We start from the raw sequence: 27,943 nt of genomic DNA on the forward strand, positions 1-27,943 counted from the left end.
TTGTCCATTTGATATTTTTATATTTTATAATCTCTATTCAAATAGCTATAAACTCAAAATCACTTAAATTAGATACCTTTGGTGATATGATTTAAAAAACTAAACCTCGGAGTTTCTCATTATGGATTAAAACTGACACAGATAAGACACAACTTAAAAGTTCAGTCACTATCATATCTCAGAAAGAAGTTAGGTAACCATATTAACAAAGTACCTTTGTTATCCTAACCAAGGTACTTTTGTGAGTGAAGGCGGTTTTATTAATAAAAACAAACCAGAACAACAAGCAAAAATCAGAAATGTCCTAGGCAAACCTGGAAGTATGGAAGTATGGACATCCCTAGCATAAAGCAACACAATTCAGTTTGTTATGGCTAAACATACAAGCCTGAAAGGTCTCCAGGGACTTGGAATTCTGGGTGTAGACTGGTATGCAGGAAATAATTAACTGGTATGACGGAGTGGAAAGGTAGTTTATTTTGAAGGTCAAAGCATCTGCCAAAAAGCCACTCCAGAGAAGCCCTCAAAGATGGAGACCCAAACCTGAATTAACAGAGGTTCCTACCACATGTGTGGAGCACACTGATGGGTAAAGAAAAGGCAGGAAAAACTCGAACAAGCAGGGAATACAATCAACAAGCAGCAGATTTGACTGCAATTCAAAGCTGAATCTATTCATCCAATCACTGTACAAACACTAAATGAACACCTACTATGGTAACCCTGGCTGCAGAGACTGGGAACTAGAGCACAGTGGTAGTTACCAGCACAGGATACCGACTAAAAACACAGCAGATGATAATTTACCAAAACCACAGCACAAACTAAGGATCAAACCTAAAAAAGATAAAGAAGCCTACATTAAGAACGATGACCATGGGGAGGGGAGGTATGCACCTGACGGCTACTGTTTTTTTAAATAGATGACCCTCTAATTGTGTTTTAGTAAATAACAAAAAATATTTTGCTGAAAGAGCATAAATAATACACAAAATGAAAATACTATCTGCGATAAGAGCATCCAAAGTAGCACGAAATCATTTTTAAGCAGGAAGATATACATTATCACAAGTAGATATTTCAAATTCCCTATGTCTGCTCAGAAGCAACATTTTAAAGCTGTGATGATTATAACGATCAATATTCAGATTTGCCTTAAGATGTTGTATGCCAACATCCATCTCTTACTATAAAATTAAGCAAATGATAAATCATATAGTAAGCATGTGGTAGAGCTAGAGAACTACTAACTCCAGCAATAAATAAATCATTATAGTAAAAGTAAGTTTTAGAGACTAAATCATTGTCATTTACAGCAATAAAATTCTGATCATTGGATATTCAAACAATGTAACAAAAGTAAATGGATTCTAATTGGTGATGAGTGAGTATCCTATCATATCTCAAGGCATTCTTGTTCTCTCTGAAGTGATTTGTGATCTTATGTGACAATTTCCTTAACATACTTATTATAAATTAGTATATCTGCATATCTGTACCTTTATAGCTAAATTAAAATACCTCTGAATAAACACTCAACAAATCTTAAAATTTTATAAATATTTTGGGACTAAACTGTACTCCAATTTAATTCTTCTATAGAGTTTGACACTACTGTCCTCATTTTTCTCCACATCTGAGTCTATCATCTTTCTCCTCTTTATGCTCTATCTCTGTTAAACTTCTTGATTCATGTATTTATTCATTTTACAAACTTGTTAAATTGCCTAAGAAGAGGTCTCTGTTCTGGGGTTTGTAAGGGATATAAAAATGAAACCACATGTGAGTCTGACCTTCAAAACACTTACATGGAAAATGCACAGAAATGAGCACTGGAATGCAAGGCAGACCGTAACAATTGCCACTAAAAAGAAACAGAATAGGTGCTCTAAAGGTTCAGATGCTTACGAATTATTTCTAAATTGGGAGACCTGCATTTGAAATGGGCTCTAAAAAATGGAAATGAAGGAGATGAGTATAATCAAAGTCCTAAAATGAGAAGACTTGATATTTGTATACATGAGAAATTTACAATGTCCAGATTGGGGGTGGGGGCGGGGCACATGGTACAGGGGAAAGGAAGTATAGAGAGAGAAACCTGAAAAGGTAGGAAGGAGTCTGATCATGGAAGAGTCGTAATGTCAGGTAAAGAAAGATGAAGGTAAGGAAGTCAATTAATAGAAGGCAATTACAACCAGCTGAAAAACCTACAAGTGGTGTGGTGAGCCTGAATTAGGGCAAGTGGAACAATGTTCAGGTACAATGCAGAGACTTTAAAACTAATGAATGGGAGAATCACAAGAAAGGAATGTCGAGATATTGTCAGTAACAAACAAGTAGGTACATAGCAAGAGGAGCAGATTTAGCAGATGAAGTTAATCTCGAGTATGCTAAGTGTGATATAAAACTAAGGCATTCTGCATAGGATACTCCCCCCAGGTAGGTAAAAATATGGGGCTGCACGCAGCTCAAAAGATCAGAATTAAAAGATATGGGATTCATCTGAACAGATGATATCGCAAGAAAGAGCATAAAGATATGAAACAAGATCCAAGTAAAACGGCATGAAGTTTAGCCAGCAGAAGAAATAAGGGGTCTAGGAGAGAGAGATGACTAGGAAAAGGAGGGAATCAAGAGAGATTACTGTCCTGGAAGCCAAGGGAAAGTTGCAGAAGGAGGTATAGTCAACAGAGTCAAATGCTAAGTAAATTGAAAAGAATGAGAAGGGAGAACAGGCCATACTGTTCAACACTCAAGACAGTATCTGAGAATGTTTTACCTTCTATGCAGCCCAATATAAATTTACGTTTTTAATTATAATTAGCATTTTTCTCTAGTCCTAAGCCAGGCTAATTTGAAACCTTTTATTCTTCATCTAGCTTGTTCAGAGTTACAATTAGTAAAAAGGTGATTAACATTTTCTTTTTTCAGACTCTCATCATTTCTATTAACACACATGTCTCCAACTATGGCAAAGTTTGTTTTGCTTTCATGTGTCTCCAGAATATATATTGATCCTACATGGAGGTTGAAATCTTCATCGGTTATTCAGGCAGTTGTGTTAGACACAACTATGTATTCAATTAGCAACACTCAAGACACTTGAATCTAGAGTAGCGTTGCACTAACTTCTGCACTCTGCTTGCCTTCATGAAACAGCATTTCAGAGTTGTCCCACACAAAAATCATTCGCATCTTCTTATCTTCATAACTGGCTTAAAAATAAGCATCCATCAATCTCCACCCAGGCAATGCAATAAAACCAAACCAGAGCCTAGTCACCTCCCAACTGCTGACCACTTCTCCTCTCATTCCCTACAGACAATTGTCTATTTGTCAGATGTCAATCCAGCTTGCTGGTGAACAGCTGATTAGTGAGGGATGGGTGAAACAGCCACCGAGCAGCTGCACCATTTTTCAGAGACAAAGCAAGATGGGTAATGTTCATGAGACAATGAATATAAGCAGTTAAAGCCCTTGATAAATGCAGAGGCACTGCTCAAGTCAGTACATGGGAAAATATTTTTCAATTACTTTTATAATAGCCTTCATATAAAGAAGACAGATGGCTAGTGGCATACAATTAACGGTGTAGTTCATGCAATTATTCAGCATATATTTATTGAACACCTACAAGGTGCCAAACTTTGTAGTAAGAACAAGATCTTTTAAGCATAACCTTAATTAATTCATACACATTGTAAAAACTGTTCAGAAATACCTTATATCTTCCTTTAACTCAAATGCAACCTCTCCTTTAAGAGCACGGCTCAAACACTAGCTCCTCCTTAAGTCTCCTGGACAAAAGTTACAACTCTTTTCTCTAAATTCTCACAGTACTCTATTTGAACCTCTTTTATGGAACATGGTATCCCCCTTTGTAATTATACACACTATCTCCTAATAGACTATAAGTAACTTGAAGCAAAGAGTCATGTCATCTTAATATCTCCTTCATCTTCACATTCTTCAAGGCATAATGCAGTTCTTTGCATAATGAATATATTAAGAAGCTACCTGATGTCCACCTCGGCCGAGTACAGATTAGATGCTTAGGGAGAAAACACTGTCATTTTCTACATCAAAACCAAAAATCTTAAAATAGAAAGAGAGACAAAGTAACAAAAAAAGTTTTATATATATGTAATACAGTAATAATCATAATTCCATTGCCAATAATACTCAATCTATTACACTTTACAAGATAAGATTTAATTTCACCTTTCATCTATTAAAGAAAGGGTTTATTAAAAAGAAAAAATTACTAAAGTAAATATGCATGACCTACTTAAACTTTCTAGGTGAACTGTTTTTAAGTATTTCAGAACATTAATTACACTAGACTCTTATATGTTCATTAAAGCAAGCCCAGTAAAATTTCTACTTTCTTCTATCAACAAAACATTTGTTGGCATGGAAATTGGGTTGGTGTATGTACTTGAAATAATTTTTTAAATTTATGCTTACTTATAAATAATCTATAATTAATATAGTTTCCTAATTCATGCATGCTTCCTTCAAATATTCTAATTTAGTGAGAGAGGGCTTAACATTTTGGAAACATAGCAAAGCACTTACAGGCTACACTAAATAAATGGGAGCTAGGAATTAAAACCCACTTTCTTTCTTCAGGAGTTGGCATCTAGTAGCAGAGGCATATGGTATAGACAGCAATAATGGGTTAGAAGTTTGGACACCTGGATTCTATAGGGTGCTATGTATACATGTGTATATGTTTATATATATACATGTGAATATGTGTATATTTACAAATTTTATTGAGTATATACCCCACCCATATTCACCAATATTGGACTATAAACTCCCTGAATAAAGGAACAATGTTATACTCATCTTTCTATCCTCTACAATGTCTATACAAATGTCTTATGTGTAGTAGACAGTAAATAAAATTCAGTTAAATTGAGCTAAATTGAATGAAATTCTTTTAATAAACTCCTGTCACTACATTTTGATCAATGTGCTTGAAAATGAGAAACACTGAGCAGAGAGATTGTTCTAAATTTTTGACAGGGTTTCCAAACCAATAAATATATTAATTCCTTAAAATAAATTCTGTACACCTCTCAATGTCTCCTGAGGAGGAAGAAAGGGGAGAAAAGAAAATTAGCATTTCTTGAGCTTCTATCATGCACCAGTAACTGTACTGTGTTTTCACAGAATTCTCTTAGTTTCAAAAAGCACTAATGCAAATACAAGGCTTACAAATTTCATCCATTAGGGATGAATTGGAGTCACTAGGCAAAGAATATGCTATATTTTTCTATAAGGTGAAATCTGGCAATTGAACTCAAAAAAATAAGTATTCTGCTTGGGTAGGAAAATACCTCTTCTTAGTGAAATCTTTACTTGCTGGGAGAGCTCTGTCATTTGGAACAATAAGAATATGATTTCTACAATTTTTTAGGAATTCTGAGCTTAGCCATAATGAAAAATTATTTTGCTCATAAATAGTACCCTTGGAAGATTTAAACTCATATATTTCCAGAGTAACTTCATTGTATACTACAATTTAATTTAAAAATAAAACTTAAATCATCAAACCAAAAAAGTGCCACATTGCTAAAATAAACCGACTGAAGTTGAAAATTTGGTGCAAAACTCACAGGCCTCATGGTTTGGGTGCTTTCCAAAAATATTTTAACTCACTGCTCCAAAGCCATGATTCTCCCCGCAGGCCGAGTATCTCAGAATGGGAAAGGGTGGTTGGGAAGTCTATCTGGGTAATTCTTATGCACAGCCCTTTTCCTCTCCCTCAACTATACCCTCTCGTAACAAAACCACTGCTCACTCATTCATTCAAATAATCTTTATTTTTATGTAGTAAACTGTTTTTTAAAACCTCTTTACCCTTTTTCTAGTCTTCCTCTAAACCAGAAAAGTAGAAGCTGATAAAAAAAAATCAAAGGAGCAACAACAAATAAATTCCTCTCATTAAAACACTAACTTCAAAAGATTGATGCTTTATGACAATCTCATGTATATTTACCTCACACTGAATACTGCATCTGTTATATACGCTAACAAAACTGGCTTTGAGTTTTGGAAATGTCAAAGTTTCTATTCCATTTTGCTCTTATATCTCAGTTAAATAAAATGAGCATTTTACGGATTTCAAGTGATAGCCCAAAAGGCACAACTAGGCTTTAGAACAGAGCCTATCCAGTTCCCCCATTTGTTCATCAATGCTAACCTCACCTCCTCTCACATGAATCTGAAGCCTTTTGGAAAGGAGTCACATAAAGAAACTATAAACAGATATGATCATGTTAAGCACTGTCGTGTGTGTGTGTGTGTGTGTGTGTGTGTGTGTGTGTGTGTGTGTGTTGGTATGAATTTAACCTAAGCAGGAAAGCAAAAGGATTTACCATATTGTTTTAAAGTGGCTTTCTGGTACTATATCAAGTTAAAAGTTAAGATTTTTTTTTTCATTCAGAAAATGCATAGATAGTTAAGTTTTGTCAGATCAAATTTACCTTGGGTGAATGTGTACAACCACAACTAGCTTGACCACAAGCAACCTTTGAGGGGTCTTCTCGAAATAGAGTTCGCATTTCTCAGCAGAATGTCAGTACACAGTATACCAACATGATGCATATTCCTGAAACATTCATTCCATGTAAATAGTTTAAATATAACTGAACCTGTGTGATTTTAAAGATTTTTTAATTTATTTTTAAAGAAATATGAAATAGAAAAAGCAATCAGAAATAACGATTGAAGAATTTTAGTTCCAAGTCCTATTATTTTTTTTTTTTCGATTTCATAGAAACCTCATTTCTAGGCCACGGTTTGGTTGAAATAATGTTTAAATGATCATGGGTTTTTGTGACAAAGTGGCAAGAACACTGGGAATTACCTAAATTGGAACTCTGGTTTGCCACAATCACTGTGGCAGTCCCCAACCTTTTTGGCACCAGGGATGGGTGCTCCTATGAGAATCTAATGCCTGATGATCTAATGTGGAGCTGAGGCAGTGATGCTAGTGCTGGGGAGCGGCTGCAAATACTGATGAAGCTTCACTCACTGGCCCGCCCGCCGCTCACCTCCTGCTGTGCGGCCCAGTTCCCAACAGGCCACAAACTAGTACTGGTCTGCAGCCCGGTAGGTTGGGGACTCCTGCATTATGGGGACTTTTGGGCAAGATTCTTTTGATCATTAGGCCTCAGTTTCTTCCTTTCTAAAACAAAGTGGTTGTACTAGGTCATACTTAAAACCTCTCTACATTCTGAGATTATTTTTAACATTTTATTATTTTATATTACCCTTGAAATACTGGAGTCCACAAAAGTTAACTGAATCAGGGAAAACTCTCCTATGGGTCATTTCCAAATCCCTAACAAGAACTTGGCTAACTGTACCACTTTGACTAGTTATCCATAGCAAATACCATCTTGGCTCATCGATCTACAAAAAAGATGCTTCCTATCACTCTGTGTGAGTCAGTATTTTGCTGAGATACATTCTCTTTACAACAGCATCTGTTGAATGAAATGAAATTCTTATTATAATTGCTACATAAAAGATAAATCATTGTATCATCCGTAACATCTGTAAAAATAAAATTTCTAGATATGTAAGGGATTAGAAAATTTTATCTTTCATATATCTTGTTCCTACAGTTTGTCTTCATAGTGCACTTAAGGATCCAATTTGAAGATATATTTTCACACTCAGTCTGAAATGTAATTTCACATAAAACCAGTTTATTATTACATCTCTTTGTAGTTCATGGCTTATATTTTTAGAGTATTAACTCATTCCATGTTTAAAACAAAAAGACAATCACTATACTATTTATTCATGAAAGATGATAATGTACAGTTTAACATCTGGCAAGCAAAAGAAAATCATGACTATTCCCTCTTAATATAGGAAGAGCCCCTATCAGGAAAGCAACATGAACTGAAGGGAAATATTGAAATAGGAAAAAAGGGAACAAAAGAAGCAAATAAAACTTGGTAAAGGACTACTGTGTTTTGAGCCTTTTCCCCTGATTCATTTAGTACCCATAATAACTCCATAAGGTAGGTATCATTCCCATTCATAAACGAGCAAACTAAGATCAAAGACATTGTTATTACACAGCTAATGATGTGTAGCTGGGATTCAGGCCCAGCTTTCTCCTTCCATGAGGTTACCCTGCCTCCAGATTAAAGGTAACTGAAAAGCATACATCCTCTATAATGAAGTGGGCATGTAAAAGAAAATGAGCTCCAAATTGAGACTTTGAAGACTGTGCACTACAGGAAAGAACTCTGAAGGAAGAATGAGGTAAGAGGACAGACAGCCAAGACTTAAAAATAGTCACCAACATAAAAAAGGTTGAAATGTTAAGCATTCAGGAGTTGGTTATATATGAGGACAGATAGACTACCTTTTAATGATATCACTATTTACCTAAGTAAAACACCTATAAATCATCACTGACACCTTCTTCTCCCCCACCAATTAGCAACAGAGCCTAACTGAATCCTCTTTTCTGGCCTCCCCTTACCATTCTTCCTGCCCCTGGCCAACCTCAGGCCCTTATAATCTCACAGTTGAAAACTACAGGCCTTTGAGCCACGCTTCTCTTAGGCCTCTTCCATGTCCTCCATACTTTCTAGTTTAATTGCCTTAAAACACTGTCTGACCATATTACTCCTCTGTGAAGAAATCAAAATGGTTTTCCAGGAACCATACAATAGTCGTCCTCATAGTCTTTTTCATTATCCATATGCATTCTTATATTTAACTGCTCCCCATGATGCTGTACACCTTAAACTTATGTCAATTATCTCTCGAAACTGGTAAAAATAAAATTTTTTAAAAGAGTTGAAAAAAATAATAAATAAATAAACTGCTCCACAACATGGCCCTACTTAAACTTATGAGTTGTCTGACCTTAGGCAATTTAGACTCTCAGTGTGTAAAATGGAAATAAATAATTGTACTTACCTCATAATTATGTTGAGTATAAAATGAATATATATAAAACACTTGAAACAGTGGCTGCACTGTTTATTAAGTGCTTAATAAATATTATCATTATATCATTTTATTACATTATTAATAATAAATCTATAATGAAATTATTGGTTTATTACCTTTTCAGAAAAATATTGTACAACACCCCACTATAAATGTTATTAACAATAATGAAAATAATAATATTAGTAATGACACCAAAATTTGAATGCAGGTAAGCGGGCTCTAGAGTTATGCTTTAACCGCTATGCTATAATGCAAAAATAACTGATTGGGTTATTGCTTTTAAACTATAACTTCAAGCATGTGTTCTTGCTATTTCTTCTATCTGAAGGATCCCCCCATTCGCAAATTATCGACTTCTTAAATACAATCATTTAAAATCCAATCTAATTACCACCCTTTTTAAGACATCTTCTCTGAGCTTTCCAGCCAAATTGGTTATGGTCTAACAATTTCGAATTCCATTTACACTTTTATCTTTATTTTTTGTGATATTTGTGAATTCACTGTTACGAAAATTTTAAGTTATAACCAACTATATCTTCACATTACTTTAAAATTTACAAATCACTTTGAAATACATCAGTTCCTTATGTTTCTGTGTTTAGATCAAGCTGTTTAGATATTAAATCCTGTTTTTAAGATATAACTTTCCAATTTCAAAAAAAAACAATTTTCATTTAAAATGTTTCTTGCTGTGAACTATCATCTGTTTCTTCCAAATACTGTTGATACTTCTTAATTACTAGAAGAATGGGGCTTTGTTGCCATAGTAACTAAAAGAAAAAGTCTGTAGGCAGAAACTACAATTCTGTCATTGAGACTAATGGCATTTTCTTTTTCTATATCTTTATTTTGATTTAATAGAGAAAATCCAAAGATTATGTTGATCAATTTCAATTATATAAGGCATTACCCTAGCTCTGATGCAATAGGAATGTCACGTTAAACTGCCACAGCACAGTCCTCCCAAGAGTTTTGGATAGCTCGCCGAAAGCAGCAGTTAAGATTACCAAAAGCGTTAACTCAAATATGAGAACTATATTCATGTTTATACAGCTAAGTATTTACATTCATATAAACAATCTTTGTAGGCAGAGAACTACTATCTACTTCCATTTTTAAAAGCTATCTCTGGCATCTTTCTCCCATTAAATCCCATTAAAGCAATGCTAGTTTCAAAACAACAACGAAAGAAAAACAGAAAGGAAAAGACAGAAGCAATATAACCAGAGCCTGCCATATCATTCATTCATTGCATATACTATGGAGTCTTAAAAATAAATAAAGATTTTAGTGTGTGACTAACAAGAGATGAATGAACTCTTTCTAAAATTTTTACTTAGCTAGAATTCCAATTTATGATTCAAGTTGCACCTGCACCAGGTACAAAGTGAGAACAGATGAGAAAACTCTCCTTGGTTTAACTCAGTCCCTTTTACAAAGCTTCCTGTATTGTCAACATCAACATTTTCAAGATGTTTTCTTTGAAATGCTGAATATCATACTATAAACTCTTTGAAATATCTTTTTATTCAATGAGTCCTGGGCAACAGAGGACAACAGAAGAAAGTTTCATAAATTGATTCCTTAATTCGAAGAGAGCTACATAGCAAAGTGAACAGGGTAAAAAAAAAAAAGTTGAATCGAATTAAAAGAATTTGGTAAAATGGGAAGTAATACTAAGTTTTCAGAACTTAAACAGGAAGTAAATATTTCTACTTATACAAGTAACCAACATTGCTTTTAAATATCTTATCCCCTCTAAAAGTCTTACCTAGAAGCATTCTATTTTTTAAATGGTGGATTATATGAAAAACAATGTAGGTATATCTTTACCATGTAAATATTGAGAATGACATTTATAAAGATTTTTAATAACATGGAAAATGTTTATTCAATACTTATTGAATAATGTTAAGTGAAAAAAATAAAATCTTATTTACAGTATATACTCTCAATTATGTAAAACATATTTAACATTTATTTAAAAAAGGAAACATGTTTAAACATTAAGTCATTACCTATCTTTTCTATAAGTTCTTATATTCTATAGTTTCCCCCAACAAGCTTATATTACCTCTATAATGGGGGAGGGAGAGGGCAGGAATCAATGCTAAAAGTAAAAGATTTTCCAATTTTAGTTTAAATACAAGTGCTAACCCAATTTACTTATATATCTAAATATAATCTGTAAATTATAAAGAATGACACAAATTATTGTTATAACTATTATCATTTCAAAAATAAAGCAACTAAGGAAAATTTCTCTGAAAACTGGAAGATAATGAAAACCATAAAAATGTTTAAGTAGCCCTTATTTAAAATTATAGTATTTTAAAGTATTATATTTCTTTGATATTTGATTATCTGTAATGTCTTAAAGTCAAAAATAGCATTCCTCATGCCAATATTATTTAATATTTATTATACATTTATATACCATCATTTAAGATATAGGATTCCTCCATAGAGTGTTTAATCTAGTTCAGAACTGAGATCTAATCAAATGAAATAAAGAACAATGCAAGAAGATAAACTATTGAGGACTATTCAGAGATGTCATTATGCTACTCTAGAGTCCGAGGAAGAAATCAGTATGGGTGGCTGTCAGGAATGCTTTGTTAGGGAGAGAAAAGGAAAAATAAAGCAGCATTCATTAAAGTAGGATCTGAGGATCATCTGTGATTGAACCACTGGACAAACTAGTTTAAAAATATAAAACCAGATGGTGACTATAGTTAACGACACTATATTGTATAATTGAAAGTTGCTGAGAGAATAGATCTTAAAAGTTCTCATCAGAAGAAAAAAAATTTTTACTAGAATTCCTCACAGTACACAGTATATGCTAGACACACTACAAAGTGCTAAATAAATACTTCTTGAACTGAAATCAACTTTATAAATATAAAGAAACTGTGTCTCCCTCTTAACAGGCAGCATTTGCCCACATAAGCATCTCCGTTAAGCATCTGTCAAAGTGCTCTCATGGCAAATCATGACTGAGGTAATAATAGTATAGTCATTTAATATTCTGATATATAGCAATTTAAAATAGCATTAGCCAATGTTATTTCCCTTTTGCTTTTTATCATAAAACACTTTTGCTCACTATAAGAATAAGCAGTAAGAGGACATGCCTTACGGTCAACACGACCTTGATTTCCAATCTATACATTTTCAGAGCATTTCCCTATTATCTCATACATTTACCTACTATATTCTTAAATGCATGATTTAATGCAAGCTCTAAAACTCTCCCATCTTAGCCATAACCAAGTTTGCTTGTTGAAAAAAAAAAAAAAGGATTATACTACATAATAGAGCATCTAGAGCATCATGTTATATATTATAACCACTGCAGGCCTGGAAGAGCCATTCCTCTCAGGTCATTAGCAAAGTTACTGATTACAGAAAAAAAGTGTCATACAATTTGTAAAGTACATATTCTTTCCTTTAGAGTTTCTTTGACAAAAGGGTCATAATTAAGTCCAATGTGGACAAAACACTAAAATAGGGATGCATATTAACAGCCCCATGGATCACACAGGTGGTTTTAAGTTCTTAATGTTCAATAGTATTTTGTTAGAAGGAATGATTTTCTGGCAATCTAGCCATTCGAAACCTTTTGTCTAAGGGCAATAATATTTTAAATCACAGATTATTAAAGCATTTCCAATATATCATATGGAAATCTGCTGGAGCTATATTTCAAAAGAGCACAATGGCAAGCCTTTAAAGAGTAGTGATCCTTTCACTGTATTCAGTACTAATCAGGTATTGATTATCCTGGTTTATGACTTCAAGGGTGGCATACTCAGAAAGATTAAAATACAAGCAATAAAAATAAATAAAAGATCAAAAAATAAGATTGATATGAAAGGGAGAAAAAACCTTAGATAGTAGAGGAAAACAGAAAAACTTGGTAATAACATAAGTATGTATATAATATGTATAATAACATTAATACGTGTACAGATCGGAAATGAGTTTATATTATAGCAAAGACAAGTTTAGGTTAAGTATTAAAAAGAACTGTCTAACTTGAAGTTTGTTAGTTCCCATAATCCATTACTGTGGAAAACTATAGACTCTGTTCCACTAGAAATTGGTATGAGGTTAATGGACAGATTGATAATCTGAACATTGTTTTAAACAAAGCCCTCTCTGCCTCTGGAATTTTATACTAGATTCCTAACTCATTTTCACTGAGGCTTAAGCACTCTACTAGTTACATTTTCTAAATTCTCTTCTTTGAGAATGCCACCTTGAGAACATATTTTGCAGAGTAACATAAGAGATACTGTAGTCCACCAGGAAAAAAAAAAGCACACCTCAATCATTCATTCATTAAATAAATAGTTGTTAAACATTTCCTGTGGCCCAAGCACCATGAAAAATTCTTGGCATACAATGATGGGCAAGAAAGAGTCCCTTCCTTCATGTACCTTAGAGTCTAATGGAACAAAACACCTAATAAGAAATAACAAAAAAGAATTATAAGTACAAGTTTTTTAAAGTACTGAGTTCTACAGAATCCAGACAGAAGCACAGAAGCAGGAGATCTTAAGCTTCAGGATGGAAGAGAAGTTTAAGCTGGGACTGAAGGCTGAGGAGGGTGAACAGTCTGCCATGACATTATGGGTGAAGATCCAGACGTTGTAAAGAGCACGCAACAGGAGAGAAGAGGAAATGGTGCAATACGGCTACAGCGCAACCAGGAGGGAAGAGAAGAAGCTGGGAAGTCTTCTAGAGGCCCTGTCAAGGCCTTGTTATCTGTGCTCACAGGTTTAAATTTGCTTCAGACTTTACCAGATTTTATTTTAGAAGGAGCGTTCTGGCTGCTGTGTGGAAAACAGACTTAGAGAAGAGCAACCATAAAATAGGTGAAACCAGTCTGTAGGCTGTTACCATCCCGAAGATGGAAAGATATTGGTGGGCAACACTACAGTAGTAACAGAAGGATCAGAAAAAAGCAGACAGACCTGAGAACTTTAGGAAGAGAAGAGATGGGACTTGGTGAATGAAAATTATAGGGAGTGCAGGGGAAGTCAAGAATAGTTCTCAAGCGTCTAGTTTGGACAATGACCACCATTCACCAAGAGAGGTACAAAGGGAGGAGCAAATTAGATGGAAAAAGGAGAATGATAAATTCAGTCTAAGTCATTTCAAGTTTGAGATGCCCAACTAGGTATCAGGCCTGCTGGTCAAATGCCTCTAAGGAGATTTCAAATGAAATCCAGCAACATGTGGTATTATTAGCAGGACCAGATTCGCAAACATCTTCAACAATCCCACTCATTAACACTAATGAGTTCTGACTTCTGTTATTTTGGACCATGTCATTTTTACTTCTGATATTGGGTAATTAATTTTATTATATTTTATAAAGACCAATATCACTTTGTTGAAAAAGTAAATGTCTTCCATCTTAGAAACACAATCTTGCTAAACGGCAGGTTAATACACCATAATTTCTGGTTAATCTATTTTAAATGTCTGGTTTTTTAATAAAGAAATTTGAAAGCAAGTTCAAGTTCAAGTCCATGAATCATGTTCTTATTCAGACATTGTGACATTTTCAATTTTAACCCTGTCACTGAGATGGAAAAATTCATGATTTAGTAAGCTGAGCAAAGCTCACTGATCATCCAGTATTTAATTAGAAAATCCTCAAGTTTTCAGGGCAAACCATGAGCTAAATTGGTTCAACTCTCCTACTCTAATCTATTAACCTATCTATTAAAGTCAGAGAATTGAGACACTGCAAAGTGTTCAACATGGGCTAAAACTTTGGACTAATGATCGTATCTGCAATAATACTCTGAGCTGGAGGCCAAGTGACAATTTCAATAGCACTGCTTTCTTTAAACAGACTATGCTTTCTCGTTAACATTTCTTTTCAATTAACAGTGAAATTTTCCTTATACTTTTTTCAGTAAAATGAACTTATAATTAAGGTAATAAACACACATTCTTGCATGTATTTTCTTGATGTGATAACAGTATATACTAAAGAGGAGCAAGACATGTTTGTATTTTTATGCCACTTAAACTACATAAAGAATTAAAGAAATAATAATTTCAGAATACCAATGTCCAGATTCTTCTCCAGAATAACCATTGTTATAGCCCAATGCTACATACCGTAAGACCTTCCTAAATTTTACTTTCAGAATATCTGATCTGCTTTTTCTGATTATCTACCCGCTAAATGGTTATTAAAAACAAGCAATATTAGGAGGAAAAGCATTCAGAAAGTCAACCTAAAAAAAAGAATTAAATGATATAACAAATTTAACTGGTACTCTTGTTTAAAGCAACAGAAACCACAATCAAGCCATATCAGCACTTACAACCCATTCTCTAGGTTCCTCTCATATTAATAGAATGTTTTTCCACAGTTCTTCTCTTCTCCCACGTACTTTTCCACTCTCTGCTCATCCTTCCTGCTAATAACTACCTCCAAATGTTTCTTTTGTTAAAGATTTTTTTAAATAGGGTCTTGTCTTCTCTTCAGGAGAGTAGGTGTAACAGGTAGGAGTCTGGATTCTGGAATAAGACAGAGCTAACCTCTACTTTAAAAGTTACATATCTGTGAAAGTTATTTAACTTCTTTGGGGCTCATTTATTCCATCCATAAAAGAGGGTAAATAGGGTGTTGTAAGGATTAACCGAAATGATACATGGAAAGGACTTAAAACAATGCTTGGTACTCAGTATAATGAATATCAGCTATTTATTATTTGCTTAGAAAGCTATGGATGAGCAGCTAAAGAAGTAGACAAGCCACAGTTATCCTCTGGAAATAAGGTGAAAATGAATGACCTTCAGAAATCCTCATATGACAATAGAGTGGTTTAATGGAGAATATCAAGATGAAGCTTATGCTTTAAGCAGTGTAACTTCCAGTATCCTAAAAAGGCCCCATTGACCCTAAAATATACTTTATAGATAGTTTATGTTATTGGCATTAAACACATCAAAATATGGAAGCCAGGGGACAATGCACTAATAATCTAGGACTGGCTTTCATAAATAAATGTTTGCCTCCTAACCAGTCAGCATGACATCCTTGATGCATAATGTTTATATCCACTACCATCTAAAAAAGTATTTATTCACTGTAGGAAGAGAGGATAAAGATTATTCCTAATCTTGAAAAAAAAATGACATAAAAAAATGTGGATACAAATCTTTTTCTGTACAGTTGAATTACATGTTCCTTTTAAGCAAAAACCAAGTAGCAATTATAGTTATAAACTCAACCCATAACTTTTGTACTGTCAGCCTTTTGGGAGTCCTCTGACAGCCTTCACTATTGCACTCCAAGTTTATTCTGCACCGTCTTAATTAGATTAAATTGCATCACATGAATCTGAGATCATCCTAAATCACATGGTGTAGAAGCTAATGAACCCAAATGCTGAGCTATAGCTCTTAAAACCAGATGAGAAAAGTCTACAGAGTTTTGCGTGTGTGTGTGTGGGTTTGTTACAGATGGTCAATTTAGTGACAGACAGAGTGGAGGGGAGTTGGGGAGCTGGGAGAAAGGGGCAAAAGGTTAAAGAAGTCAAATTAGTAGTTGATAGTCACAGGGATGGGGAGCATGGATAGGGAATGCAGTTAGCATTAATATGATGGCTAGGTGGAGGGCCAGGGGAGGGAGGGAACAAAGTGGGGGATCTTTTTATGAACTATATAGATGTCTAACCAATGTACTGTATACTTGAAACTAATTTAAATAAATAAATTTTTAAAGAAAAAGAAAAAAATGTTCAATTTAGTCACCTTTCCAAATATATTGCTAGAAACACTATTCATCTAGCACAACTAGTGACAAATTCTTATTCTTATAACTGACAAAATAAGGCCAAATAAATCAGGTGAAATCTCATACTTACTTGTTATTTGAATAAATGTCTTCCAAGCTCACAGTGAACAAAAAAATTTTACAGTCAAGACATGAAATGTTCTTTCCTATTCAACTGATCTAAGGAAGAAAAAAATTACAGAAACTAGAAAACAACCGAATTAAAAGAAAACATTCCATGTCCCTGATTAAACTAAACAAAATTCCATTGCAAATTTTGAGCAGAATAATTAAACAAAAATTTTTAACTCTTCAATTTTTTTCTTTATTCAGTTAGATTTTGTATATCTCTCTTATGGATAACTCAGTATAAAACAGCCTAAAAGACCTTTAATCAAATATGACTTTGTCTGAGGTTTAGATTCAGCCCATATTGTCTTTTCCTACTTTTGACTTTCACTCATCAAGATCATTTCAGTAGCATGGAAAAACTGTGCACTGCAGGAGAAATTATTTGGGAGAAATCTAAAACTTAAAAGGTGTGACTATCTACAATATATATAAAGAGAATGTTGTTTTAAGAAAACACAATTATTTTCACCACAGGTAACAGCAGATATATTAAAAGATTTGGGTGACCAAAGTATGTCTGCGATTATTTGAGCATTGTCTTTCTTTCTTCATTTTGTTTTCTTTTCAAAAAGACTTATAATTAAGAAAAGTATTTATGCACTTAATCACAATGCTTATACAAAAGTGGTGACCACTGTCCAAGTTTATAAAGCATTTGGAACATAATATACTTGCATGCATAGTCCTCCTCCAGAAAGATACAAAAGAAATACTTTACTGTGATTTCTTCTGGACAGATGAGTAGTTTAGGTTAGGGATGAGGTGGGGAAAAAGACTTCTTTTACCTTTTTTATTCTTGTACAATTAACTTGTCTAACCTATTCAAAAATAACAAAATATTCTAAAATGAAATGTCTGGAGCCAAAGATGTGCACAAATTTAACACTGCTATTTATGAAACAGAAAAACATTACAGACCAATTATGATAACCTAATATGTATGAACTATAAAGGATATTTGCTAGATAAGAATACTTCCACTGCTCATGAAGACAAATGCAGATGTCCCAAGCTCAGGAAAAAGTTGGCCCCACAGGTATGAGCTGGTTCAACAGAAGGACACACTGCCCAGCCTCTGAGATCCGAAGTCTCCTCCTTTCTAAGGAGAACACCTCCATAAACCAGGAGGCTTCTCTGGTTCCCTCCTTCAAGGTTACCTCACTGTCGCTGCCCCTCCACCCACCCCATAAATATAAAGCCTGAGGGGCAGGTCCTGCCCCTGGAGCAGCCCCTGGAAGGTGCGGTCCAGCACTGCTATATGACAGCTCAGGAATTTTAGGCCACTTCTCCAATCCTAAGTTTTTCTTCAATTATCCTTATCTCACATTTATGCTACATGACATTAATAGTATATGTGACCAAGTCTTTTTGTACAAAATTATACTAATTCATTTATTCAGTAAATATTTATAAGACTCTGCCATGTGTCAGGCCCTATATTAGGCACTAAAAAAAATCTATGACACATAACTCTTTAGACAAAAATTTAAAGATTATAATTATCTAACACTTAGCCAGCACAATTATTATATTCCATTTACTGAATCTCTTCCTATTATGCCAGCATTATGTTAGAAGCCCGCACTACATTGTTTCTAATTCTTAAAAGATATTAATATTTCTATTTTATGGATGAGGAAACTGAGGCTGGAAGGATTTAAGTAATTTGCAGTTGGTAAGCAGCTGAGCCATAATTAGGGCCAGCTCTATCTGGTCCCAACGCCTGAGCTCCTCCTGCTGGCTACACCAATGCTGCCTCAGTGAAAAATAACCAACATTCTTTTTGTATTGATTTAGAATACAGTGCTATTTTTTTATTATTATTATTTTTACTCAAAAACACTTAAATGTAAAATTCCTAGTAACAGAAAAACCAAGCTAAAATGTAAATTTAAGAAGTCACATAAAATAATGTTGGCTGTTAAAGGAAGTTGGTAGAGAAAATACCAAACTTTATAGTGTACTATATTCTATTTTACCTAGTTGAAAATGATATCATTTCCTCTAATCTTTTTTCTTTGGTTTTAAATAAGTGGCTATTAAAGAGAAGTCTTTCCCTTGCTAAAATAAATTAGGTCAGTATAGCTCTTTCACTTATGTGATGAAGCACTCCCAGGAGACTGCTATGTCAACTGCTACCTTGTCTTCACAGTAATGTGAAAATCCCATCTACCATCTTGGATTTAGTCTTCAGAGGCCTAAATTTTCAAAGCCTCTGTAATTCATTATATTAAATATTACTGAGTACTAGTTACATGCTATGAACTATGCAGAAAAGAAATTTGACCAGCACCTTTCAAGGGAGTTCGTTATATAAAAAAATCTTCAACTCTGGGTACCATAGTTATTTTTCATACTAATGAGTTACTTTTTACTCCAATTTTAAGATGGGATTGAGAACCTGGGGAGAAAGTATATAGCTTTTACAGCAATCATGTTAAACTTTTCAAAGAATTAATGGTGGGAGGGGTGGGGGGATCCCAAATCCTCTCGAAATTCTATTAGTGTTTTTATTTCTTTTTTCAGGAAATTCTCAACTTGGCATGCAGTGTATTTCTGTAAATTTTTTAAAAGTTAAATATCAAGGAGTCTCTTTCCAGCTATATCACAATAAAATCATGGAGGGGGATGAAGGTTTTCATTAATGTGGGCAACACTATGCAAATGAACTACTGCTTTTTACATACCATTATTAAAATACACCAAATCGTTACTGCCCTTAAATGTCCAAATTTTAAAGCAAGAATATACTTTGGAAATTATTTAATCCAACTCCATTATTTAAAAGATACAGAAACAGAGGGAATTGTGAGAGCATTATCTAGGATTAACCAAATAATCTTTATAATATGGGTTCATTGATATTTGTATTTTTTCCCAACTCTGCATGAAATTCTTTGAGAGCAGAAGTTTTCCATCAAATGTATATAGAATATTACTATGAGGGAGGTACTGTATAAGACAGAAATAAATAACTGAGATACAAAGAGGTATTACTATAAATATCAAGCCCTCATGGAACTTCTAACTATTTGAGCGAGTCTAACTATTTGAGCCCACCTTAAAGAATGGGTAGGCATTTACTGGGCAGAGAATGAGAGTGGAGAAAATTCCTGGCAGAGGAAGCAAAGACGCAAAGTAGGAACCAAGCCTGTCTGAGGGAATGAAGGCTGCCTGGAGCTGGATGCTAAGCACTGTGTCAAGTGGACTCCATCCTCAAAGCAATGGGAATGATGAAGGTATTTAAGCATGATATAAGATTTGCATTTTATAAACAAACAAAACAGAAACAAATTCATAGATACAGAGAACAAATTGATGGTCACCAGATGCAAGCAGGGATGGAGTAAGGGCGAAAAAGGTAAAGGAAGAAGTACAAATAAGCAGTTATAAAAAGTCATAGAGATGTAAGTACAGCATAGAGAATATAGTTGATAATATCGTAATAACTATGTATGGTGTCAGAAGGGTACTAGACTTATTGAGGTGATTTCACAAGTTATATAAATGCCTAACCACTAGGTTGTACACCTGAAACTAATATAATATTGTATGTCAACTGTAATTGAAAAATAAATTTTAAAAAAAGCAGGGGCAAAAATTGGCCTCAGATAAGAGTATGGACATGTTGCATGTGATAACAGAAAAAAAGAAAGGACAGATGTGACTGCAGATATATTTATAAGTCGAGGAAAGGGTCTAGTCTAATGGCTTCTATTTTCTCAGTGAAGTAGGAAGCAAGGTTGCCTGCTGACAAGGGAAGAAGGCAGAGTTGTGATGATAATGCATCTGTCAAAATTCAGCAAATTTATATTTAAGACTTGTGCATGTCATTATATGTAAATTTTACAACAAAAAGAAAAAACTAAAAATATTGATCTCTAGCTTTAACAAAGCCGTGTACCTCTGTAAACAGAATCTCTACCAAGATACAGCATGTTACCTTTACCCCAGCAGCTTCTAAAACTGCTCTACTTACATCAGATGGTTATCTTATTTATCGTTGTATCTTCACTACCTATACCAATGCCTGGCACATAGCAGGTAACTCAATAAATATTTGTTAAGTAAACATGTGATACAATATTTAAAAGAGATTTGCATTTTAGAAATGTCCCCAATATATGCCTAACGGGGGGGGGGGGGGGGAAGAAAGGAGAGGCCAAGGAAAATATCTGAACTTATGAAAAAGAGGATAAAGAGAGATCAGATGCCACGTGTAGGATTACTTTCTCAGTAACACCCCAATACCCATCTGCCCATTAAAGTACTTCCTGCTTACCAGAGTCAATTTACACAAGAACCAATATTATAGTAATTGTCAGATTTACTAAACAAAAGTCTTCCAATAAAAGATAATGACATTTTTAAACTAAAAATGAATTCATTACATAAGAAGTAAACCCCCAATTTTTTATTAAATTAGATGCCAATAATTGAAATGTTTAATTTAGCTCAAATTAGCTAAGTGCCATGCAGAGCCCTATATAGCCCTGTGGAAGGAGCAAAGTGGCACTAAACTACATTAGCAAATTGGGCCATTGAATATCATTAATACACAGAAAATTATGTAACCTTTGCATTTCTTGCTTGCCAAGAGACAATAAAATTCCAAGTTTTCAAAATAATGTTTTCATGTGATGATAACTTATATTAAATAAGCACTTGACACAGTGCTTAGCATCCAGCTAAGTTTTCAAAATAATGTTTTCATGTGATGATAACTTCTGATGAGATATAATTAGTTGACTGAAAGCAATTATATTTGACTCAACAGTTTCCAATATTATCAAAAGTTCTAAAGAACATCTTTCTCAGTGTATCAGCAATCCTATTATAAGGAAATAATCATTCTGTGAATCAGCAGAAGACCCATCCTAATATCTAGAAAAATAAAGGCTAACAACCCTTGGGCAAGTGGCATTGCCTCTGGGTCAGTTTTTTTTTTTTTTAACCGTTATCCCCATTTTATTTTTTTTATTTATTTAAATTAGTTTCACATATACAGTACATTAGTTAGACATCTATATAGTTCATAAAATAATCCCAATTGCTCCCTCCCTCCCCTGGTCCTCCACCTAGCCACCATATTAATGCTAACTGCATTCCCTATGCCATGCTTCCCATCCCCATGACCATTCATCAGCTATTAATTTGTACTTCTTTAACCCTTCACCCCATCCTCCCAGCTCCCCAACCCCCCTCTCCTCTGTCCATCTTATATGCAAATTGTGATAGTAATGCCTGTCATACTTGCTATGCAGGTTGCTACAGAAATTAAATGACATAATTAATGTGAGATCAATTATAAACTGTAAAAAAACCTATAAAAAGGACTTTTAAAGGGCATTTCTTCTTTATCTGGCAAAAAGCAGATTACCTGATACATAAACCTGAATCCTCTTTCCTCTGAATTCATGGCACATACAGCCAGTACACTTACTTTAAAAATCAACCATGTATCATGTTATGTTTCTTTGTACATACAAAGTACGATTCCAAATTTTTCAAAGCATCTTTTATTTTCCTGTCAATCAAATGTTCTATTTATTTTTTTATTTAAAAAAATCTTGATAATCAAAACTCAATTCAAAATCTACTTTTCTGATTCATTATTGAAAATATCCTAATTTGCTGTGTACAGATTACTTTCATCTCAAATTTCTAATTCTGGATATAACAAAAAGAGATAAAAAGAATCTTAATAAGTAAAATTCTAATAGTTTAATAAGATTCTAATAAATTAACAGCTACTCCTTTTAGCTTTAGACTGGTTTACAAAGAGAGAAATCATTTCCTCAGATTAGTTGACAATGATGGAAAGCATGCTATTGTTTTCAATATAATGAATACAAATAAGGATCCTTTCATATAATATTTCATATTAATATTGTTGAATAAGTGGGAAATATGGCACTTAGGAGAAAGAGGTAATCACTTAAAATGCTAAAAATTATCTCATCAATTAATTTTTGTTAAAACGAATAGTTTAAGAATTCAGAGAAATAAACATTTTTTAAGTTATATTTTTTTATTTAAACTTTAAAAACTCAAGTTCTTAAGGCTCTTTAAAATATTAATGGAAAAATCAGATCCTATATATAACACGAAAATAATTACTAAATTCAGCAAGTAAAACTGGCATAATGGATACTTAAGTAGGTTGGTGCAGAACACATGGTTATAACACAAATTGTCTAGGTATATTATAGTATATGTCATCTTATATAATACACAGATGATTAACTTTCTCTATGAGAATTTTCAGTCTGTTAACACAGTAAAAACCATTGATTATACCTTACTACAAATAATTGAGACCCAGAGTTATTAGTTGTTGAACTTCCCTTTGATTGTGTTTAAAATACAAAATTAGTTTTTACACAGAAGGTACATGTATACACAATGGCCCTCTTTATGGAGCCGATGTTTTACTAAGCTCCCTTTTTGTCACACTACAAAAGGGCCATCTTAGCCTATAAACAAAACAGCTGAAAAGAACAGTAGCAATGAGTAAATGTGCCCCCGCTGGGTTTATAAAAAGTGTATGTTCCCATATGAAGAATGTGTGCATGTAGCATGGTTGGGGAGCAAGTCCTAGATCCATTGTGTATTGTGTATGATCTCAAGTGGAGAAAACCATCTGTCCTTTTGCTCTGAAAAAGGACCCCCTGTGAGTCTCTTCTCATGGACCATTATAGTTCCCTTCAACCCTAACACTGCATAGGCTTTGAACTGATGGCTGTCTGTCACAAAAAGTTCATCTCAAGCCACTTTTCCCCAGAGGTCTCATAGAGGTTAGTCTGAGGTGACCAACCATGGCCTAACAAAAAGATTAGTGTGTCTGGGCACAAAGCGAGACAGAGATGTAAGTGACCCTCTTTGTAGTATCTTGCCACACAGAGAATGTAGTCAGCTACAGAATGTGCACAGGCGCCTGAGAGAGAAGAGAGGATTGGAGAGGGAATCTGTCTTCACTTGGAAACAAGTGCTCTTTAATGCCAACAGGCATTTTCCCAATGAGTTTTAATGATTCTGTCTCCTTCACTCTTTATACAAGAAATATTAATAGAAGTGACAATTTCTATTTAACTCCAGGCAATATCAAGAATAGAATACAATGTTAGGTTTCTCTCTGCCAAGTTTTTTTAGAAAGGCAATCACTTGGTGGAGTTATAGAATTATAACAGACCCTCGGGGTTACGCACCCACCACCCAGACACCAAAGTGGCAAAAAGCCTTTCTACAAAGCCTTTGACAGGAAGTCATGCGATTGTTTTCCTCTCAACCTCCCTCCACTGGGCAAGCACGTATGCATTGTTCAGTGTGAAAGACAATCTCTTCTACAAAGTCTTCCCTAGCTCATTCTTCTCTGCCATATATACTGCTTTCATAGAATTGATAATATTTAATTATTCTTATAACACGTGTCTCTTCTTACTACATGATAAGCTCTCAAGGATAAAGATTATACCATATTATTTTGTATAGCTACCACAGTGCTAGACATATAGTAGGCACTTAACTATTTGTATTCTAATTCTTGAACTCCCTCAATGATGAAGAGTAACCGCATCAAAAGGAAGACATTTTTAAACAATCTTGTTGAGGGGTGGGGGTGGCCAGTGGCCAGTGGCGTAAACTTGTTCCCTGTTAACTTCCACACATGGATCCAAGTTCTGCCCTATAGTGCTAAGTAGAAATGGTACGCCACACATCTGAAGACAACCACTCTGCTTTCCTTAACAACACCACCACAATCTCTAGTTCTTGTCTTCTTCAAGCTAAATGTTCCCATTTTCTTCTCCTGTCGTTCTTACAAGATAAATTCTAGATGCCCTTCATCCCATTGCTGTCCTCTAGAACTTCTTTAGTTTGTCAATATTTCCTTTAAAACTAAACAAAATACTGTAGGCATGGTTCAAACTGTGCATCACACAGCAGAACTATGACCTAACTTTGTTCCAGGCATAATAGCGTTATTAATGTGGCATTATATGTTGCCCTGAACCTTCTCTTGGTACCCCTCCATCTATGCTTCTGAAAGAGATGATCAAAACCTTCAATGGGATTAGGACTTCCGTTTTTTCAATGATCAATGTATTTAATCAAACAGACAGGAAATCCCTGTCCATCATCATCTACACATCCATACCAATTTATAGCTTTTCCTAAAAGCCCAAGATTATAAGCAGTTGCTTCAAGTAATTAGGCTGATTGAAAGACAAGAAGCAGGAGTGGGGTCAGGGGAGGGGAACAATTTTACTGATTTCTTCAGTTTTGAAATAGAATTTTAAAAAATTTCTCCTTTAGAAGTATCTAGCAACTAACTTGGATTTTTCCTGCATGTAAATATCCAAACAACGTCCCAGGAAAACCTGTGTTTTCACACACTTCAAACAATCAAGAGTGTTTGTTGAAAATATTAACACATAGATCACAGAGAAATTTCACTCAATAGTAAATACCTTGGGAACCTTCCAGATAATTTAGATTACACATCATTTCTATGTATCTGGTTCTGTTCTACAGTGCAATATTTAGGGTTTTCTGGCCTAATTAATACATTTTATTATTATTATGTTACACCATGACTTGCATGTGAATATTCCTTCTCTTTTCTAGAATTGTAATATGTGTTATTATTTCAATGAACTTGAGTTGAATTAGCATATCAATTCAGGCCACTTCTCTGCAGCGCAATAATAGAACTTGGTCTTTATAATTTCAAACATTGTATAATCTACTAGTCAGCAGCATGCAACTATGTAGCTTTTTAAATGTACAATGATTATACCCTCTGTCTAGCATTCATTTTTCACATGTTGAAATAATATATTAAAATAAGAAATATCTGGCAGTTTCATCCAAGAAAAAGGCTGGATGCTTTAAACTACTAATTGTTATTGAATTTTGTTCTATAATTTCATGAGAAATATTTTGTATGTTTTTCCTATGAAAGTTATATTTGTAGAGCTGAATGGCTATTTATCAGCTCCTACAGTATTCTTAAGAACTAAATGTACTGCCAAATATATGATAAATGCATTTCTTATGAAAATTTACTATCTACTACACTAAGTATTTAGGTCTGGCAAATTGTGAAAAATTGCCTTCTGTTAATGCTGTATTTAAAATGAGAATAGTGTCTCCACAGAACATCTTCCAGCATCAGTTCTTTTCATGAAGACTTAGGTGATTTGGACATGATGTTCATTTTCCTTGAAGAATTCTCTCAACAAATTATTTTTTTAAGAAAGTAAACTAATCCTCCAATTCGTTACAAGTGTTTAATATTCAATTTTAAATTCCTCCTTAATTATGGCCATAAGATTTTCATAGTCAAGGACCAAAGAATACAACTGATTTAGTATTTAGCCATTAAGAAGGTAACTTTATGATTTTTAAAAAATATAGCTCTCCTATAATTAGAAGCAAACTATGAGTTCTTGAAAAGCAAAATGTGTATAAAAGCAAATAATATAAAAGACAGTCTATAAAATGTTTTCTGCAGACCAGCCTGGTTCGGAAAATCCTAAAATTCAGAGTACAAATATGAACAGACTTGCTCTAATAAAGAAATTCTAATCTCTACGAGTATTAAAAGATGGGGCAGGATCTGGGATCTAGCAAAAGGTCTACATCATTTTATGAGGAAGCTGTGGTTCCTAGAGCTCTTCCCCAAGCTGACCTGCACACACATACCGCCCCCCACCACCACCACCCAGCTTCAGAGCAAGCATGTTCTCACAAAAGCCTTCACATTACAGCCAAAACACTTCCCTATATGGTGATGATCCTTTAAACACTGAGATTCAAGTATATGCCTTGGTCTTAAACTGAGTCTTTCGCACAAGTGTATGTGAAGACTCTGGATCTGCTATAGAACTAAAGGAAACATAAAAATATTAAGCACTTCAACAGGACTCACCAAAGAAGATGAAAACATGAGCAAATTTTGAGTATTCCATTCTCTTCACCGAAGTGCATTACTATATGTTTAAGTTTTAAGACAAGAAAAAACCCAAATGTTCATCCTTTGAGAATATTTTTTAAATCACACGTCCAGTCAATGGAATTCTATTCAGCTGTTAAATCAACAAAAGATGAAACAGAATCACCTATAAAACATTCTTTCCAAAAATGTGTAACCTGAATCTTATCGATTTTACAGGAAACACACCTCTCTGAGCAGCACCACGGCAGTCAGCAAACACAAGCACTTTACAAAAGGCAGCAAAAAGGGAGCCATGAAGAAAGTGGTTGATCCATTTTCTAAGAAAGATTGGTATCATATGAAAGCATCAGCTATGTTCAATATAAAACAAATTGAGAAAACACTAGTTACAAGAACTCAAGGAACCAAAATTACACCTAACGGCCACAAGGGTTGTATTTTTGAAATGAGCCTTGCTGAGTTACAGAATGATGAAGTTGCATTTAGAAATGCCAAACTAATTACTGAGGACAGTCAGGGCAAAAACTGCCTAACTTCCATGGCATGGATCCTATTCTTGAAAAAATGTAGTCCAGAGTCAAAGAATAGCAGACCATGACTGAAGCTCAGGTTGATGTCAAGACTACCTAGTGATAGTTACTTTGTCTGTTCTGTGTTGGTTTTACTAAAAAATGCAAAAATCAGATTCAGAAGACCTCTTATGCTCTGCACCAATTGGTCTGCCAAAATCAGAAGACAGAAATCATGATGAGAGAGAAACAAAGACTTGAAAGAATAAACTGATAAACAATAAACTGATTCCAGACAACATTGGAAAAAATATAGAAAAGGCTTGCCAATCTATTTATCTATTCCATGATGTCGTTGTTAGAAAAGTAAAAATCCTGAAGAATCCCAAGTTTGAACTGGGAAAACTCCTGGAGTTTCATGGAGAAAATAGAAATTCTGGAAAAGCTACTAAAGATAAAAGAGGAACTAATGTTGAATGAGCTGATGGATATAAACCACCAGACCAAGACTCTGTTCAGAATTCAGACTTCTAA

General features: G+C 34.2%; 1 protein-coding gene and 1 pseudogene across 2 annotated transcripts in view; one reads left to right on the forward strand and one right to left on the reverse strand.

The window, feature by feature from the left end:
* COL25A1 (collagen type XXV alpha 1 chain) overlaps positions 1-27,943 on the reverse strand; it is a 404,747-nt gene that overhangs the window by 354,411 nt on the left and 22,393 nt on the right. The window lies entirely within an intron of this gene.
* Positions 702-27,943, forward strand: LOC107196177 (annotated as a pseudogene).

This window comes from Pteropus alecto, unplaced genomic scaffold (assembly GCF_000325575.1).
Source record: "Pteropus alecto unplaced genomic scaffold, ASM32557v1 scaffold5, whole genome shotgun sequence".
NCBI lineage: Eukaryota > Metazoa > Chordata > Mammalia > Chiroptera > Pteropodidae > Pteropus > Pteropus alecto.